Source organism: Argiope bruennichi, chromosome 10 (assembly GCF_947563725.1).
Source record: "Argiope bruennichi chromosome 10, qqArgBrue1.1, whole genome shotgun sequence".
Taxonomy (NCBI): Eukaryota; Metazoa; Arthropoda; class Arachnida; order Araneae; family Araneidae; genus Argiope; species Argiope bruennichi.
In genome coordinates, this window is record NC_079160.1 from 22319997 (window position 1) to 22333818 (window position 13822).

At 37.8% G+C, this 13822-nt stretch overlaps 29 non-coding genes across 29 annotated transcripts; all 29 read left to right on the forward strand.

The window, feature by feature from the left end:
- The first annotated feature begins 257 nt into the window (after positions 1-257).
- Trnal-uaa (transfer RNA leucine (anticodon UAA)) lies at positions 258-341 on the forward strand. Its single transcript has one exon. It is a non-coding gene; the product is annotated as a tRNA-Leu (tRNA).
- Positions 342-701: 360 nt separating this feature from the next.
- Positions 702-785, forward strand: Trnal-uaa (transfer RNA leucine (anticodon UAA)). The gene has a single exon. It is a non-coding gene; the product is annotated as a tRNA-Leu (tRNA).
- A 360-nt stretch (positions 786-1145) lies between these two features.
- Trnal-uaa (transfer RNA leucine (anticodon UAA)) lies at positions 1146-1229 on the forward strand. The gene has a single exon. It is a non-coding gene; the product is annotated as a tRNA-Leu (tRNA).
- Positions 1230-1589: 360 nt separating this feature from the next.
- Trnal-uaa (transfer RNA leucine (anticodon UAA)) lies at positions 1590-1673 on the forward strand. Its single transcript has one exon. It is a non-coding gene; the product is annotated as a tRNA-Leu (tRNA).
- A 360-nt stretch (positions 1674-2033) lies between these two features.
- Positions 2034-2117, forward strand: Trnal-uaa (transfer RNA leucine (anticodon UAA)). The gene has a single exon. It is a non-coding gene; the product is annotated as a tRNA-Leu (tRNA).
- Positions 2118-2921: 804 nt separating this feature from the next.
- Trnal-uaa (transfer RNA leucine (anticodon UAA)) lies at positions 2922-3005 on the forward strand. The gene has a single exon. It is a non-coding gene; the product is annotated as a tRNA-Leu (tRNA).
- A 360-nt stretch (positions 3006-3365) lies between these two features.
- On the forward strand, positions 3366-3449 carry Trnal-uaa (transfer RNA leucine (anticodon UAA)). The gene has a single exon. It is a non-coding gene; the product is annotated as a tRNA-Leu (tRNA).
- A 360-nt stretch (positions 3450-3809) lies between these two features.
- Trnal-uaa (transfer RNA leucine (anticodon UAA)) lies at positions 3810-3893 on the forward strand. Its single transcript has one exon. It is a non-coding gene; the product is annotated as a tRNA-Leu (tRNA).
- Positions 3894-4253: 360 nt separating this feature from the next.
- Positions 4254-4337, forward strand: Trnal-uaa (transfer RNA leucine (anticodon UAA)). Its single transcript has one exon. It is a non-coding gene; the product is annotated as a tRNA-Leu (tRNA).
- Positions 4338-5141: 804 nt separating this feature from the next.
- Trnal-uaa (transfer RNA leucine (anticodon UAA)) lies at positions 5142-5225 on the forward strand. Its single transcript has one exon. It is a non-coding gene; the product is annotated as a tRNA-Leu (tRNA).
- A 360-nt stretch (positions 5226-5585) lies between these two features.
- Trnal-uaa (transfer RNA leucine (anticodon UAA)) lies at positions 5586-5669 on the forward strand. Its single transcript has one exon. It is a non-coding gene; the product is annotated as a tRNA-Leu (tRNA).
- A 360-nt stretch (positions 5670-6029) lies between these two features.
- Trnal-uaa (transfer RNA leucine (anticodon UAA)) lies at positions 6030-6113 on the forward strand. The gene has a single exon. It is a non-coding gene; the product is annotated as a tRNA-Leu (tRNA).
- A 360-nt stretch (positions 6114-6473) lies between these two features.
- Positions 6474-6557, forward strand: Trnal-uaa (transfer RNA leucine (anticodon UAA)). The gene has a single exon. It is a non-coding gene; the product is annotated as a tRNA-Leu (tRNA).
- A 360-nt stretch (positions 6558-6917) lies between these two features.
- On the forward strand, positions 6918-7001 carry Trnal-uaa (transfer RNA leucine (anticodon UAA)). Its single transcript has one exon. It is a non-coding gene; the product is annotated as a tRNA-Leu (tRNA).
- A 360-nt stretch (positions 7002-7361) lies between these two features.
- Positions 7362-7445, forward strand: Trnal-uaa (transfer RNA leucine (anticodon UAA)). Its single transcript has one exon. It is a non-coding gene; the product is annotated as a tRNA-Leu (tRNA).
- A 360-nt stretch (positions 7446-7805) lies between these two features.
- Trnal-uaa (transfer RNA leucine (anticodon UAA)) lies at positions 7806-7889 on the forward strand. The gene has a single exon. It is a non-coding gene; the product is annotated as a tRNA-Leu (tRNA).
- A 360-nt stretch (positions 7890-8249) lies between these two features.
- Positions 8250-8333, forward strand: Trnal-uaa (transfer RNA leucine (anticodon UAA)). Its single transcript has one exon. It is a non-coding gene; the product is annotated as a tRNA-Leu (tRNA).
- Positions 8334-8693: 360 nt separating this feature from the next.
- Positions 8694-8777, forward strand: Trnal-uaa (transfer RNA leucine (anticodon UAA)). Its single transcript has one exon. It is a non-coding gene; the product is annotated as a tRNA-Leu (tRNA).
- Positions 8778-9137: 360 nt separating this feature from the next.
- Trnal-uaa (transfer RNA leucine (anticodon UAA)) lies at positions 9138-9221 on the forward strand. Its single transcript has one exon. It is a non-coding gene; the product is annotated as a tRNA-Leu (tRNA).
- A 360-nt stretch (positions 9222-9581) lies between these two features.
- Positions 9582-9665, forward strand: Trnal-uaa (transfer RNA leucine (anticodon UAA)). The gene has a single exon. It is a non-coding gene; the product is annotated as a tRNA-Leu (tRNA).
- A 360-nt stretch (positions 9666-10025) lies between these two features.
- Positions 10026-10109, forward strand: Trnal-uaa (transfer RNA leucine (anticodon UAA)). The gene has a single exon. It is a non-coding gene; the product is annotated as a tRNA-Leu (tRNA).
- Positions 10110-10468: 359 nt separating this feature from the next.
- On the forward strand, positions 10469-10552 carry Trnal-uaa (transfer RNA leucine (anticodon UAA)). The gene has a single exon. It is a non-coding gene; the product is annotated as a tRNA-Leu (tRNA).
- Positions 10553-10912: 360 nt separating this feature from the next.
- Trnal-uaa (transfer RNA leucine (anticodon UAA)) lies at positions 10913-10996 on the forward strand. Its single transcript has one exon. It is a non-coding gene; the product is annotated as a tRNA-Leu (tRNA).
- Positions 10997-11356: 360 nt separating this feature from the next.
- Trnal-uaa (transfer RNA leucine (anticodon UAA)) lies at positions 11357-11440 on the forward strand. Its single transcript has one exon. It is a non-coding gene; the product is annotated as a tRNA-Leu (tRNA).
- A 360-nt stretch (positions 11441-11800) lies between these two features.
- Positions 11801-11884, forward strand: Trnal-uaa (transfer RNA leucine (anticodon UAA)). Its single transcript has one exon. It is a non-coding gene; the product is annotated as a tRNA-Leu (tRNA).
- Positions 11885-12244: 360 nt separating this feature from the next.
- Positions 12245-12328, forward strand: Trnal-uaa (transfer RNA leucine (anticodon UAA)). The gene has a single exon. It is a non-coding gene; the product is annotated as a tRNA-Leu (tRNA).
- Positions 12329-12688: 360 nt separating this feature from the next.
- Trnal-uaa (transfer RNA leucine (anticodon UAA)) lies at positions 12689-12772 on the forward strand. Its single transcript has one exon. It is a non-coding gene; the product is annotated as a tRNA-Leu (tRNA).
- Positions 12773-13132: 360 nt separating this feature from the next.
- Positions 13133-13216, forward strand: Trnal-uaa (transfer RNA leucine (anticodon UAA)). The gene has a single exon. It is a non-coding gene; the product is annotated as a tRNA-Leu (tRNA).
- A 360-nt stretch (positions 13217-13576) lies between these two features.
- Positions 13577-13660, forward strand: Trnal-uaa (transfer RNA leucine (anticodon UAA)). Its single transcript has one exon. It is a non-coding gene; the product is annotated as a tRNA-Leu (tRNA).
- The last annotated feature ends 162 nt before the right edge of the window (positions 13661-13822 follow it).

The window sequence follows — 13822 nt, forward strand, 5'->3', positions numbered from 1 at the left end:
TTCGGTCCCCAATTCCATCTATTTGAACATGTGCGTAGTTACTCAAATAAGTAAGAAACATTTCTCTAAGTAATTAATTCAGAATCAATTTTTTACCACAAAGTGAGAAAGAGAGAGCCATTAAAGATATGGCGAAATAAACTTTGTTTCCTTTTTCGAATGTATTGACTTTTCGCCGGCAGTGACGTCTTCTCCGATTGTGCGCCTTCTTATAGATGAAAGTAATTCGAATCGATTGGAATGCTCATACGCATGCAGTCAGAATGGCCGAGCGGTCTAAGGCGCCAGATTTAAGCTCTGGTTCTCGAAAGAGAGCGTGGGTTCGAACCCCACTTCTGACACGTGAGTGCATTTCTTTTAAAATATTAAATACAGAACAAAACCAGCAAGCTAAAATAGATTTTAACTTTCAGTATTTCATAAGCAGTAAGTTGAAGAACGTCTTTCGGTCCCCAATTCCATCTATTTGAACATGTGCGTAGTTACTCAAATAAGTAAGAAACATTTCTCTAAGTAATTAATTCTCAATCAATTTTTTACCACAAAGTGAGAAAGAGAGAGCCATTAAAGATATGGCGAAATAAACTTTGTTTCCTTTTTCGAAAGTATTGACTTTTTGCCGGCAGTGACGTCTTCTCCGATTGTGTGCCTTCTTATAGATGAAATTAATTCGAATCGATTGGAATGCTCATACGCATGCTGTCAGAATGGCCGAGCGGTCTAAGGCGCCCGATTTAAGCTCTGGTTCTCGAAAGAGAGCGTGGGTTCGAACCCCACTTCTGACACGTGTGTGCATTTCTTTTAAAATATTAAATACAGAACAAAACCAGCAAGCTAAAATAGATTTTAACTTTCAGTACTTCATAAACAGTAAGTTGAAGAACGTCTTTCGGTCCCCAATTCCATCTATTTGAACATGTGCGTAGTTACTCAAATAAGTAAGAAACATTTCTCTAAGTAATTAATTCAGAATCAATTTTTTACCACAAAGTGAGAAAGAGAGAGCCATTAAAGATATGGCGAAATAAACTTTGTTTCCTTTTTCGAATGTATTGACTTTTCGCCGGCAGTGACGTCTTCTCCGATTGTGCGCCTTCTTATAGATGAAAGTAATTCGAATCGATTGGAATGCTCATACGCATGCAGTCAGAATGGCCGAGCGGTCTAAGGCGCCAGATTTAAGCTCTGGTTCTCGAAAGAGAGCGTGGGTTCGAACCCCACTTCTGACACGTGAGTGCATTTCTTTTAAAATATTAAATACAGAACAAAACCAGCAAGCTAAAATAGATTTTAACTTTCAGTACTTCATAAACAGTAAGTTGAAGAACGTCTTTCGGTCCCCAATTCCATCTATTTGAACATGTGCGTAGTTACTCAAATAAGTAAGAAACATTTCTCTAAGTAATTAATTCTCAATCAATTTTTTACCACAAAGTGAGAAAGAGAGAGCCATTAAAGATATGGCGAAATAAACTTTGTTTCCTTTTTCGAATGTATTGACTTTTCGCCGGCAGTGACGTCTTCTCCGATTGTGTGCCTTCTTATAGATGAAATTAATTCGAATCGATTGGAATGCTCATACGCATGCTGTCAAAATGGCCGAGCGGTCTAAGGCGCCAGGTTTAAGCTCTGGTTCTCGAAAGGGAGCGTGGGTTCGAACCCCACTTCTGACACATGTGTGCATTTCTTTTAAAATATTAAATACAGAACAAAACCAGCAAGCTAAAATAGATTTTAACTTTCAGTATTTCATAAGCAGTAAGTTGAAGAACGTCTTTCGGTCCCCAATTCCATCTATTTGAACATGTGCGTAGTTACTCAAATAAGTAAGAAACATTTCTCTAAGTAATTAATTAAGAATCAATTTTTTACCACAAAGTGAGAAAGAGAGAGCCATTAAACATATGGCGAAATAAACTTTGTTTCCTTTTTCGAATGTATTGACTTTTCGCCGGCAGTGACGTCTTCTCCGATTGTGTGCCTTCTTATAGATGAAAGTAATTCGAATCGATTGGAATGCTCATACGCATGCAGTCAGAATGGCCGAGCGGTCTAAGGCGCCAGATTTAAGCTCTGGTTCTCGAAAAAGAGCGTGGGTTCGAACCCCACTTCTGACACGTGTGTGCATTTCTTTTAAAATATTAAATACAGAACAAAACCAGCAAGCTAAAATAGATTTTAACTTTCAGTATTTCATAAGCAGTAAGTTGAAGAACGTCTTTCGGTCCCCAATTCCATCTATTTGAACATGTGCGTAGTTACTCAAATAAGTAAGAAACATTTCTCTAAGTAATTAATTCAGAATCAATTTTTTACCACAAAGTGAGAAAGACAGAGCCATTAAAGATATGGCGAAATAAACTTTGTTTCCTTTTTCGAATGTATTGACTTTTCGCCGGCAGTGACGTCTTCTCCGATTGTGTGCCTTCTTATAGATGAAAGTAATTCGAATCGATTGGAATGCTCATACGCATGCAGTCAGAATGTTCGAGCAGTCTAAGGCGCCAGATTTAAGCTCTGGTTCTCGAAAGAGAGCGTGGGTTCGAACCCCACTTCTGACACGTGAGTGCATTTCTTTTAAAATATTAAATACAGAACAAAACCAGCAAGCTAAAATAGATTTTAACTTTCAGTATTTCATAAGCAGTAAGTTGAAGAACGTCTTTCGGTCCCCATTTCCATCTATTTGAACATGTGCGTAGTTACTCAAATAAGTAAGAAACATTTCTCTAAGTAATTAATTCTCAATCAATTTTTTACCACAAAGTGAGAAAGAGAGAGCCATTAAAGATATGGCGAAATAAACTTTGTTTCCTTTTTCGAATGTATTGACTTTTCGCCGGCAGTGACGTCTTCTCCGATTGTGTGCCTTCTTATAGATGAAAGTAATTCGAATCGATTGGAATGCTCATACGCATGCAGTCAGAATGGCCGAGCGGTCTAAGGCGCCAGATTTAAGCTCTGGTTCTCGAAAGAGAGCGTGGGTTCGAACCCCACTTCTGACACATGTGTGCATTTTTTTTATAATATTAAATACAGAACAAAACCAGCAAGCTAAAATAGATTTTAACTTTCAGTATTTCATAAGCAGTAAGTTGAAGAACGTCTTTCGGTCTCCAATTCCATCTATTTGAACATGTGCGTAGTTACTCAAATAAGTAAGAAACATTTCTCTAACTAATTAATTCAGAATCAATTTTTTACCACAAAGTGAGAAAGAGAGAGCCATTAAAGATATGGCGAAATAAACTTTGTTTCCTTTTTCGAATGTATTGACTTTTCGCCGGCAGTGACGTCTTCTCCGATTGTGTGCCTTCTTATAGATGAAAGTAATTCGAATCGATTGGAATGCTCATACGCATGCAGTCAGAATGGCCGAGCGGTCTAAGGCGCCAGATTTAAGCTCTGGTTCTCGAAAGAGAGCGTGGGTTCGAACCCCACTTCTGACACGTGTGTGCATTTCTTTTAAAATATTAAATACAGAACAAAACCAGCAAGCTAAAATAGATTTTAACTTTCAGTACTTCATAAGCAGTAAGTTGAAGAACGTCTTTCGGTCCCCAATTCCATCTATTTGAACATGTGCGTAGTTACTCAAATAAGTAAGAAACATTTCTCTAAGTAATTAATTCAGAATCAATTTTTTACCACAAAGTGAGAAAAAGAGAGCCATTAAAGATATGGCCAAATAAACTTTGTTTCCTTTTTCGAGTGTATTGACTTTTCGCCGGCAGTGACGTCTTCTCCGATTGTGTGCCTTCTTATAGATGAAAGTAATTCGAATCGATTGGAATGCTCATACGCATGCATTCTGAATGGCCGAGCGGTCTAAGGCGCCAGATTTAAGCTCTGGTTCTCGAAAGAGAGCGTGGGTTCGAACCCCACTTCTGACACGTGTGTGCATTTCTTTTAAAATATTAAATACAGAAAAAAACCAGCAAGCTAAAATAGATTTTAACTTTCAGTATTTCATAAGCAGTAAGTTGAAGAACGTCTTTCGGTCCCCAATTCCATCTATTTGAACATGTGCGTAGTTACTCAAATAAGTAAGAAACATTTCTCTAAGTAATTAATTAAGAATCAATTTTTTACCACAAAGTGAGAAAGAGAGAGCCATTAAACATATGGCGAAATAAACTTTGTTTCCTTTTTCGAATGTATTGACTTTTCGCCGGCAGTGACGTCTTCTCCGATTGTGTGCCTTCTTATAGATGAAAGTAATTCGAATCGATTGGAATGCTCATACGCATGCAGTCAGAATGGCCGAGCGGTCTAAGGCGCCAGATTTAAGCTCTGGTTCTCGAAAAAGAGCGTGGGTTCGAACCCCACTTCTGACACGTGTGTGCATTTCTTTTAAAATATTAAATACAGAACAAAACCAGCAAGCTAAAATAGATTTTAACTTTCAGTATTTCATAAGCAGTAAGTTGAAGAACGTCTTTCGGTCCCCAATTCCATCTATTTGAACATGTGCGTAGTTACTCAAATAAGTAAGAAACATTTCTCTAAGTAATTAATTCAGAATCAATTTTTTACCACAAAGTGAGAAAGACAGAGCCATTAAAGATATGGCGAAATAAACTTTGTTTCCTTTTTCGAATGTATTGACTTTTCGCCGGCAGTGACGTCTTCTCCGATTGTGTGCCTTCTTATAGATGAAAGTAATTCGAATCGATTGGAATGCTCATACGCATGCAGTCAGAATGTTCGAGCAGTCTAAGGCGCCAGATTTAAGCTCTGGTTCTCGAAAGAGAGCGTGGGTTCGAACCCCACTTCTGACACGTGAGTGCATTTCTTTTAAAATATTAAATACAGAACAAAACCAGCAAGCTAAAATAGATTTTAACTTTCAGTATTTCATAAGCAGTAAGTTGAAGAACGTCTTTCGGTCCCCATTTCCATCTATTTGAACATGTGCGTAGTTACTCAAATAAGTAAGAAACATTTCTCTAAGTAATTAATTCTCAATCAATTTTTTACCACAAAGTGAGAAAGAGAGAGCCATTAAAGATATGGCGAAATAAACTTTGTTTCCTTTTTCGAATGTATTGACTTTTCGCCGGCAGTGACGTCTTCTCCGATTGTGTGCCTTCTTATAGATGAAAGTAATTCGAATCGATTGGAATGCTCATACGCATGCAGTCAGAATGGCCGAGCGGTCTAAGGCGCCAGATTTAAGCTCTGGTTCTCGAAAGAGAGCGTGGGTTCGAACCCCACTTCTGACACATGTGTGCATTTTTTTTATAATATTAAATACAGAACAAAACCAGCAAGCTAAAATAGATTTTAACTTTCAGTATTTCATAAGCAGTAAGTTGAAGAACGTCTTTCGGTCTCCAATTCCATCTATTTGAACATGTGCGTAGTTACTCAAATAAGTAAGAAACATTTCTCTAACTAATTAATTCAGAATCAATTTTTTACCACAAAGTGAGAAAGAGAGAGCCATTAAAGATATGGCGAAATAAACTTTGTTTCCTTTTTCGAATGTATTGACTTTTCGCCGGCAGTGACGTCTTCTCCGATTGTGTGCCTTCTTATAGATGAAAGTAATTCGAATCGATTGGAATGCTCATACGCATGCAGTCAGAATGGCCGAGCGGTCTAAGGCGCCAGATTTAAGCTCTGGTTCTCGAAAGAGAGCGTGGGTTCGAACCCCACTTCTGACACGTGTGTGCATTTCTTTTAAAATATTAAATACAGAACAAAACCAGCAAGCTAAAATAGATTTTAACTTTCAGTACTTCATAAGCAGTAAGTTGAAGAACGTCTTTCGGTCCCCAATTCCATCTATTTGAACATGTGCGTAGTTACTCAAATAAGTAAGAAACATTTCTCTAAGTAATTAATTCAGAATCAATTTTTTACCACAAAGTGAGAAAAAGAGAGCCATTAAAGATATGGCCAAATAAACTTTGTTTCCTTTTTCGAGTGTATTGACTTTTCGCCGGCAGTGACGTCTTCTCCGATTGTGTGCCTTCTTATAGATGAAAGTAATTCGAATCGATTGGAATGCTCATACGCATGCATTCTGAATGGCCGAGCGGTCTAAGGCGCCAGATTTAAGCTCTGGTTCTCGAAAGAGAGCGTGGGTTCGAACCCCACTTCTGACACGTGTGTGCATTTCTTTTAAAATATTAAATACAGAAAAAAACCAGCAAGCTAAAATAGATTTTAACTTTCAGTATTTCATAAGCAGTAAGTTGAAGAACGTCTTTCGGTCCCCATTTCCATCTATTTGAACATGTGCGTAGTTACTCAAATAAGTAAGAAACATTTCTCTAAGTAATTAATTCTCAATCAATTTTTTACCACAAAGTGAGAAAGAGAGAGCCATTAAAGATATGGCGAAATAAACTTTGTTTCCTTTTTCGAATGTATTGACTTTTCGCCGGCAGTGACGTCTTCTCCGATTGTGTGCCTTCTTATAGATGAAAGTAATTCGAATCGATTGGAATGCTCATACGCATGCAGTCAGAATGGCCGAGCGGTCTAAGGCGCCAGATTTAAGCTCTGGTTCTCGAAAGAGAGCGTGGGTTCGAACCCCACTTCTGACACATGTGTGCATTTTTTTTATAATATTAAATACAGAACAAAACCAGCAAGCTAAAATAGATTTTAACTTTCAGTATTTCATAAGCAGTAAGTTGAAGAACGTCTTTCGGTCTCCAATTCCATCTATTTGAACATGTGCGTAGTTACTCAAATAAGTAAGAAACATTTCTCTAACTAATTAATTCAGAATCAATTTTTTACCACAAAGTGAGAAAGAGAGAGCCATTAAAGATATGGCGAAATAAACTTTGTTTCCTTTTTCGAATGTATTGACTTTTCGCCGGCAGTGACGTCTTCTCCGATTGTGTGCCTTCTTATAGATGAAAGTAATTCGAATCGATTGGAATGCTCATACGCATGCAGTCAGAATGGCCGAGCGGTCTAAGGCGCCAGATTTAAGCTCTGGTTCTCGAAAGAGAGCGTGGGTTCGAACCCCACTTCTGACACGTGTGTGCATTTCTTTTAAAATATTAAATACAGAACAAAACCAGCAAGCTAAAATAGATTTTAACTTTCAGTACTTCATAAGCAGTAAGTTGAAGAACGTCTTTCGGTCCCCAATTCCATCTATTTGAACATGTGCGTAGTTACTCAAATAAGTAAGAAACATTTCTCTAAGTAATTAATTCAGAATCAATTTTTTACCACAAAGTGAGAAAAAGAGAGCCATTAAAGATATGGCCAAATAAACTTTGTTTCCTTTTTCGAGTGTATTGACTTTTCGCCGGCAGTGACGTCTTCTCCGATTGTGTGCCTTCTTATAGATGAAAGTAATTCGAATCGATTGGAATGCTCATACGCATGCAGTCAGAATGGCCGAGCGGTCTAAGGCGCCAGATTTAAGCTCTGGTTCTCGAAAGAGAGCGTGGGTTCGAACCCCACTTCTGACACGTGTGTGCATTTCTTTTAAAATATTAAATACAGAACAAAACCAGCAAGCTAAAATAGATTTTAACTTTCAGTACTTCATAAGCAGTAAGTTGAAGAACGTCTTTCGGTCCCCAATTCCATCTATTTGAACATGTGCGTAGTTACTCAAATAAGTAAGAAACATTTCTCTAAGTAATTAATTCAGAATCAATTTTTTACCACAAAGTGAGAAAAAGAGAGCCATTAAAGATATGGCCAAATAAACTTTGTTTCCTTTTTCGAGTGTATTGACTTTTCGCCGGCAGTGACGTCTTCTCCGATTGTGTGCCTTCTTATAGATGAAAGTAATTCGAATCGATTGGAATGCTCATACGCATGCAGTCAGAATGGCCGAGCGGTCTAAGGCGCCAGATTTAAGCTCTGGTTCTCGAAAGAGAGCGTGGGTTCGAACCCCACTTCTGACACATGTGTGCATTTTTTTTATAATATTAAATACAGAACAAAACCAGCAAGCTAAAATAGATTTTAACTTTCAGTATTTCATAAGCAGTAAGTTGAAGAACGTCTTTCGGTCTCCAATTCCATCTATTTGAACATGTGCGTAGTTACTCAAATAAGTAAGAAACATTTCTCTAACTAATTAATTCAGAATCAATTTTTTACCACAAAGTGAGAAAGAGAGAGCCATTAAAGATATGGCGAAATAAGCTTTGTTTCCTTTTTCGAATGTATTGACTTTTCGCCGGCAGTGACGTCTTCTCCGATTGTGTGCCTTCTTATAGATGAAAGTAATTCGAATCGATTGGAATGCTCATACGCATGCAGTCAGAATGGCCGAGCAGTCTAAGGCGCCAGATTTAAGCTCTGGTTCTCGAATGAGAGCGTGCGTTCGAACCCCACTTCTGACACATGTGTGCATTTCTTTAAAAATATTAAATACAGAACAAAACCAGCAAGCTAAAATAGATTTTAACTTTCAGTATTTCATAAGCAGTAAGTTGAAGAACGTCTTTCGGTCCCCAATTCCATCTATTTGAACATGTGCGTAGTTACTCAAATAAGTAAGAAACATTTCTCTAACTAATTAATTCAGAATCAATTTTTTACCACAAAGTGAGAAAGAGAGAGCCATTAAAGATATGGCGAAATAAACTTTGTTTCCTTTTTCGAATGTATTGACTTTTCGCCGGCAGTGACGTCTTCTCCGATTGTGTGCCTTCTTATAGATGAAAGTAATTCGAATCGATTGGAATGCTCATACGCATGCAGTCAGAATGGCCGAGCGGTCTAAGGCGCCAGATTTAAGCTCTGGTTCTCGAAAGAGAGCGTAGGTTCGAACCCCACTTCTGACACGTGTGTACATTTTTTTTAAAATATTAAATACAGAACAAAACCAGCAAGCTAAAATAGATTTTAACTTTCAGTATTTCATAAGCAGTAAGTTGGAGAACGTCTTTCGGTCTCCAATTCCATCTATTTGAACATGTGCGTAGTTACTCAAATAAGTAAGAAACATTTCTCTAAGTAATTAATTCAGAATCAATTTTTTACCACAAAGTGAGAAAGAGAGAGCCATTAAAGATATGGCGAAATAAACTTTGTTTCCTTTTTCAAATGTATTGACTTTTCGCCGGCAGTGACGTCTTCTCCGATTGTGTGCCTTCTTATAGATGAAAGTTATTCGAATCGATTGGAATGCTCATACGCATGCAGTCAGAATGGCCGAGCTTTCTAAGGCGCCAGATTTAAGCTCTGGTTTTCGAAAGAGAGCGTGGGTTCGAACCCCACTTCTGACACATGTGTGCATTTCTTTTAAAATATTAAATACAGAACAAAACCAGCAAGCTAAAATAGATTTTAACTTTCAGTATTTCATAAGCAGTAAGTTGAAGAACGTCTTTCGGTCCCCAATTCCATCTATTTGAACATGTGCGTAGTTACTCAAATAAGTAAGAAACATTTCTCTAAGTAATTAATTCAGAATCAATTTTTTACCACAAAGTGAGAAAGAGAGAGCCATTAAAGATATGGCGAAATAAACTTTGTTTCCTTTTTCGAATGTATTGACTTTTCGCCGGCAGTGACGTCTTCTCCGATTGTGTGCCTTCTTATAGATGAAAGTAATTCGAATCGATTGGAATGCTCATACGCATGCAGTCAGAATGGCCGAGCGGTCTAAGGCGCCATATTTAAGCTCTGGTTCTCGAAAGAGAGCGTGGGTTCGAACCCCACTTCTGACACGTGTGTGCATTTCTTTTAAAATATTAAATACAGAACAAAACCAGCAAGCTAAAATAGATTTTAACTTTCAGTATTTCATAAGCAGTAAGTTGAAGAACGTCTTTCGGTCCCCAATTCCATCTATTTGAACATGTGCGTAGTTACTCAAATAAGTAAGAAACATTTCTCTAAGTAATTAATTCAGAATCAATTTTTTACCACAAAGTGAGAAAGAGAGAGCCATTAAAGATATGGCGAAATAAACTTTGTTTCCTTTTTCGAATGTATTGACTTTTCGCCGGCAGTGACGTCTTCTCCGATTGTGTGCCTTCTTATAGATGAAAGTTATTCGAATCGATTGGAATGCTCATACGCATGCAGTCAGAATGGCCGAGCTTTCTAAGGCGCCAGATTTAAGCTCTGGTTCTCGAAAGAGAGCGTGGGTTCGAACCCCACTTCTGACACATGTGTGCATTTCTTTAAAAATATTAAATATAGAACAAAACCAGCAAGCAAAATAGATTTTAACTTTCAGTATTTCATAAGCAGTAAGTTGAAGAACGTCTTTCGGTCTCCAATTCCATCTATTTGAACATGTGCGTAGTTACTCAAATAAGTAAGAAACATTTCTCTAAGTAATTAATTCAGAATCAATTTTTTACCACAAAGTGAGAAAGAGAGAGCCATTAAAGATATGGCGAAATAAACTTTGTTTCCTTTTTCGAATGTATTGACTTTTCGCCGGCAGTGACGTCTTCTCCGATTGTGTGCCTTCTTATAGATGAAAGTAATTCGAATCGATTGGAATGCTCATACGCATGCAGTCAGAATGGCCGAGCGGTCTAAGGCGCCAGATTTAAGCTCTGGTTCTCGAAAGAGAGCGTGGGTTCGAACCCCACTTCTGACACGTGTGTACCTTTCTTTTAAAATATTAAATACAGAACAAAACCAGCAAGCTAAAATAGATTTTAACTTTCAGTATTTCATAAGCAGTAAGTTGAAGAACGTCTTTCGGTCCCCAATTCCATCTATTTGAACATGTGCGTAGTTACTCAAATAAGTAAGAAACATTACTCTAAGTAATTAATTCAGAATCAATTTTTTACCACAAAGTGAGAAAGAGAGAGCCATTAAAGATACGGCGAAATAAACTTTGTTTCCTTTTTCGAATGTATTGACTTTTCGCCGGCAGTGACGTCTTCTCCGATTGTGTGCCTTCTTATAGATGAAAGTAATTCGAATCGATTGGAATGCTCAGACGCATGCAGTCAGAATGGCCGAGCGGTCTAAGGCGCCAGATTTAAGCTCTGGTTCTCGAAAGAGAGCGTGGGTTCGAACCCCACTTCTGACACGTGTGTACATTTCTTTTAAAATATTAAATACAGAACAAAACCAGCAAGCTAAAATAGATTTTAACTTTCAGTATTTCATAAGCAGTAAGTTGAAGAACGTCTTTCGGTCTCCAATTCCATCTATTTGAACATGTGCGTAGTTACTCAAATAAGTAAGAAACATTTCTCTAAGTAATTAATTCAGAATCAATTTTTTACCACAAAGTGAGAAAGAGAGAGCCATTAAAGATATGGCGAAATAAACTTTGTTTCCTTTTTCGAATGTATTGACTTTTCGCCGGCAGTGACGTCTTCTCCGATTGTGTGCCTTCTTATAGATGAAAGTTATTCGAATCGATTGGAATGCTCATACGCATGCAGTCAGAATGGCCGAGCGGACTAAGGCGCCAGATTTAAGCTCTGGTTCTCGAAAGAGAGCGTGGGTTCGAACCCCACTTCTGACACGTGTGTACCTTTCTTTTAAAATATTAAATACAGAACAAAACCAGCAAGCTAAAATAGATTTTAACTTTCAGTATTTCATAAGCAGTAAGTTGAAGAACGTCTTTCGGTCCCCAATTCCATCTATTTGAACATGTGCGTAGTTACTCAAATAAGTAAGAAACATTTCTCTAAGTAATTAATTCAGAATCAATTTTTTACCACAAAGTGAGAAAGAGAGAGCCATTAAAGATATGGCGAAATAAACTTTGTTTCCTTTTTCGAATGTATTGACTTTTCGCCGGCAGTGACGTCTTCTCCGATTGTGTGCCTTCTTATAGATGAAAGTTATTCGAATCGATTGGAATGCTCATACGCATGCAGTCAGAATGGCCGAGCGGACTAAGGCGCCAGATTTAAGCTCTGGTTCTCCAGAGAGAGCGTGGGTTCGAACCCCACTTCTGACACGTGTGTACCTTTCTTTTAAAATATTAAATACAGAACAAAACCAGCAAGCTAAAATAGATTTTAACTTTCAGTATTTCATAAGCAGTAAGTTGAAGAACGTCTTTCGGTCCCCAATTCCATCTATTTGAACATGTGCGTAGTTACTCAAATAAGTAAGAAACATTACTCTAAGTAATTAATTCAGAATCAATTTTTTACCACAAAGTGAGAAAGAGAGAGCCATTAAAGATTTGGCGAAATAAACTTTGTTTCCTTTTTCGAATGTATTGACTTTTCGCCGGCAGTGACGTCTTCTCCGATTGTGTGCCTTCTTATAGATGAAAGTAATTCGAATCGATTGGAATGCTCATACGCATGCAGTCAGAATGGCCGAGCGGTCTAAGGCGCCAGATTTAAGCTCTGGTTCTCGAAAGAGAGCGTGGGTTCGAACCCCACTTCTGGCACGTGTGTGCATTTCTTTAAAAATATTAAATATAGAACAAAACCAGCAAGCTAAAATAGATTTTAACTTTCAGTATTTCATAAGCAGTAAGTTGAAGAACGTCTTTCGGTCTCCAATTCCATCTATTTGAACATGTGCGTAGTTACTCAAATAAGTAAGAAACATTTCTCTAAGTAATTAATTCAGAATCAATTTTTTACCACAAAGTGAGAAAGAGAGAGCCATTAAAGATATGGCGAAATAAACTTTGTTTCCTTTTTCGAATGTATTGACTTTTCGCCGGCAGTGACGTCTTCTCCGATTGTGTGCCTTCTTATAGATGAAAGTAATTCGAATCGATTGGAATGCTCATACGCATGCAGTCAGAATGGCCGAGCGGTCTAAGGCGCCAGATTTAAGCTCTGGTTCTCGAAAGAGAGCGTGGGTTCGAACCCCACTTCTGACACGTGTGTACATTTCTTTTAAAATATTAAATACAGAACAAAACCAGCAAGCTAAAATAGATTTTAACTTTCAGTATTTCATAAGCAGTAAGTTGAAGAACGTCTTTCGGTCTCCAATTCCATCTATTTGAACATGTGCGTAGTTACTCAAATAAGTAAGAAACATTTCTCTAAGTAATTAATTCAGAATCAATTTTTTACCACAAAGTGAGAAAGAGAGAGCCATTAAAGATATGGCGAAATAAACTTTGTTTCCTTTTTCGAATGTATTGACTTTTCGCCGGCAGTGACGTCTTCTCCGATTGTGTGCCTTCTTATAGATGAAAGTTATTCGAATCGATTGGAATGCTCATACGCATGCAGTCAGAATGGCCGAGCGGACTAAGGCGCCAGATTTAAGCTCTGGTTCTCGAAAGAGAGCGTGGGTTCGAACCCCACTTCTGACACGTGTGTACCTTTCTTTTAAAATATTAAATACAGAACAAAACCAGCAACCTAAAATAGATTTTAACTTTCAGTATTTCATAAGCAGTAAGTTGAAGAACGTCTTTCGGTCCCCAATTCCATCTATTTGAACATGTGCGTAGTTACTCAAATAAGTAAGAAACATTTCTCTAAGTAATTAATTCAGAATCAATTTTTTACCACAAAGTGAGAAAGAGAGAGCCATTAAAGATATGGCGAAATAAACTTTGTTTCCTTTTTCGAATGTATTGACTTTTCGCCGGCAGTGACGTCTTCTCCGATTGTGTGCCTTCTTATAGATGAAAGTTATTCGAATCGATTGGAATGCTCATACGCATGCAGTCAGAATGGCCGAGCGGACTAAGGCGCCAGATTTAAGCTCTGGTTCTCCAAAGAGAGCGTGGGTTCGAACCCCACTTCTGACACGTGTGTACCTTTCTTTTAAAATATTAAATACAGAACAAAACCAGCAAGCTAAAATAGATTTTAACTTTCAGTATTTCATAAGCAGTAAGTTGAAGAACGTCTTTCGGTCCCCAATTCCATCTATTTGAACATGTGCGTAGTTACTCAAATAAGTAAGAAAC